At 29.5% G+C, this 3334-nt stretch overlaps 1 non-coding gene across 1 annotated transcript; it reads right to left on the bottom strand.

The window, feature by feature from the left end:
- Positions 1 to 1647: 1647 nt before the first annotated feature.
- Trnap-ugg (transfer RNA proline (anticodon UGG)) lies at positions 1648 to 1719 on the bottom strand. Its single transcript has one exon. It is a non-coding gene; the product is annotated as a tRNA-Pro (tRNA).
- Positions 1720 to 3334: the final 1615 nt, after the last annotated feature.

Raw genomic sequence — 3334 nt, 5'->3', positions numbered from 1 at the left:
ATGAGTGCCATTGCTCCATTGCTCTACTGTCTTGCGCGAAAGAGAGGCGCCGTTGACGTAAGGCGCGACATTCAAATGCGAAAAAATGCAAAGAAACGCAAACGTTAGGCCTTGTGCATAATAGAAAAAATGTTAAAAGTAGGAATAAATAATATATTAAATATTAGGAATAGAAATTAGGAATAGAGATTAAATGTAACATACAATAAAAAAGAATAAAATATAAAAGATACATATATATAAGAATTGTATCATGCAGCTATAACATAATCGATCATAATCAAAAATATTTTAGCTTATTTCAATTTAAATAATTTGTGGATCTAGACATTGCTAATCAAACACACTATAAGAAAATCTCTAATTCCGAAGCAACATTTTTATTATTATGTTTAGGTTTTCAATTAATAGAGACTTTACTTATATTAAAGAGAAAAAAAAACATTAACTTTGGAGAAATAGACGTCGGTGCATGAGTTTGTCCTATCAATTTACAAAGAGATATAGGCCTAGTTTACACCGATCGTTTGATACGCGTATCAAATAGTAAATAACTATTAAATTCGTTTATTGATTGGCTGATCAGCTCAAATGCACTACTTGATACGAGTATCAAATGATCGGTGTAAACTAGGCCATAGTCTAATTGATTTTTCAACTTTTGTGAAAAATCTTAAAAATCATGCAGATCTTTTTTCTCACTACCAGTGATATCAGTAATATGTTATATCTATATAATAATCTTTTAGAAAAAATTTTCCATTTTTAATGAAAAATAGTTTAAGAAAATTTTTAACTGCAGAGCAACGTTTATTAATGACTCTAATAAGATATTTATTTATTTATTAAAATTTTTTTTAATTTGTATTATAATAGGCTTTACAAAAAAATTGAAAATAAAATAAAAATGAAAATTTTTAGACCTTCAAAATTAAATAATTTTTTCTTGAAAATGTTCTGTGTATTTTTATATAAACTAATAATATATTTTGTAAAAATCAAATTATTTATAAATAATAATCTGTATAATTTTAAAATAAATAAATAATTTTCTTCATTTATTATTCATATTGCTTTTCATTGTTATAAATATTTGTATTCTCTATCTCTATATATATATATTCACATCCTTACATATATCTAGATTTCGTGTACTCATGATCGGCCACTATATACTACTACTATAAGTTATAAATTTAATATTTAAACTATTCCGTCATTTTTATTCCTTATTTTTATTTTTCAATATGTATTGTGCGTTGGTCCATTTCGTTTCCTTATTTTGAAATAGAATAATTTCTATTCTTAATATTTAATATTTATTCATTATTATTCTTAATATTTTCTTCATTATGCGCAGCGCCTTATCTTACAATTAGATATTTTTATCGGCGTACTAATAATAATAATTAAACAAAGTAAGAAAATTAGGTTTTTTCAATAATTTGCAAATTAAACAAATTAAGAGTATAAAATAATTAATAATAACTAAATAATTTTATAATTAGAAAGTGCCTCAGTTTTACATAAACATAAGCAGATTGGCTTTATATATTTATATATATTATATCAATAATTTATTCTGCATAATTTCATTTTCGATGAGTATATAAAAAAGAAATTTACAATTTATTTACAAAAAAAACCGGGCCCCTCCGGGATTTGAACCCGGGACCTCCTGCACCCAAAGCAGGAATCATACCCCTAGACCAAGAGGCCTGATGACCATTCGCAGTCACAAAAGATAGATCTGATACGTAAGAATAAGTTACAAAATTTGAATTGTATCTAAGAAAATATTTAAGCATTAAAAATTATATTTAGGCATCGAGATAGTCGAAAGAGAGAAGAATTATTTATTTTTACAATCCTGAATGAAAATGAAGGATTCGGATTGATTCTCCTATGCGTTAGGCTTGGTCTACAATAGGTGTAGTAAGCTCTAAGGCCCTGCGCACAATACAGAAAATTTTTCTCGCACAATAGAGAAAATTTTTCTCTATTGTGCGCAGGGCCTTAGGGCGCAGTCCCATGGTGCGGAACATGCGGATTGCGGAATTGGCGGAACGCTTGTGATTGGTTCGACCTGTTTTACGTTCGTTCCGCCGATTTTTATCCGAAAAGTTTTTATTTTATCCGCATATTTATTTGCGGAATTACTTGTGCGTGTATGTGCGTTAATCAAAAAGACATAAAAACACGAGTAAAAACATTAGCGGACGTTCGTGATCATTACTTTGGATCATTTTCAGCAAAATTATAAATAATTTAAAAAATGTCATTGGATATATAAAAGATAGAAAAAATAATAAATAAATACAGACCTAATAACAGATATTAAAAAATATATATAAAAGTGAAAACGAATAACATAATAAATTAAACACGCAAACGATCAATGTTAGCAGTTAAAAAAAGGCAAAATTGAAAATTAAATGAAAGTGAGAGATATTTATTTAGTTTAATTTATATTATATAATTTGTTTTTACTTTTATATTTTTTCTTTTTAATTGTTTCTCGTTATTTGCGAGTTATTAAATAAATTAAAATAAAGTTGATATATATTTATTAAAAAGCAGAAACTATATATACGCCACAAGATTATAAATAAGTTATATATTATTCATATATATTGTATATATATAATCGCAGAAAGAAATAAAAATATTTTAAAAAAACGAAAATATATTAGATGCGACTTATTTAGCAAAGAAAGAAGAAATTTTGCCTGTCCTCGAGATAAAGTTCATAGCAATTAACAATTATTATCAGTTTCGAAAGCTATGGAATTCATGAATTTTGACAGATGTATGCATATATATGTGAATCCGATCCGCATAAATTTGTTTCCTATGTCCCATGGAGCGGAAAACGCGGAAGCGTAATCTGCGCGAGCCAATAATATACACTGTTCCGATAGAGACAACAAAAGGATCTATGAGAAAGAATCTTGTGAATGGCCAGCGCCAATTGCGCTTCCGCGTTTTCCGCTCCATGGGACATAGGAAAATGCATTTCAGTAGAACGCAATTGACGGAATGTCTGTGATTGGACTGAACTTTCGTTCCGTCAATTCCGCAATCCGCATGTTCCACACCATGGAACTGCGCCCTTTAGGGTGAAAACCCATGGACTGATATTTTCCACGTAATGCGTACCGCGTAACCAATCAGAACCGTTCCACGTTTTCTTTACGCGGAATTAAATGTTCTGATTGGTTACGCGATACGCGTTAGGGTGCCGTCACATGGGGCGTAACTTGCGTAAGCGTAACCAGCGGATCGCCAATCACCGAGTTATTCCGATAGAACTCGACGAAGGGCTCTATCGGAA

Source organism: Prenolepis imparis, unplaced genomic scaffold, assembly GCF_030444845.1.
Source record: "Prenolepis imparis isolate NDT839.2.m4 unplaced genomic scaffold, iyPreImpa1.0 SCAF_12, whole genome shotgun sequence".
NCBI lineage: Eukaryota > Metazoa > Arthropoda > Insecta > Hymenoptera > Formicidae > Prenolepis > Prenolepis imparis.
The sequence above is the reverse complement of the archived record's forward strand: the minus strand, read 5'-3'. Positions and strand labels throughout refer to the sequence as shown.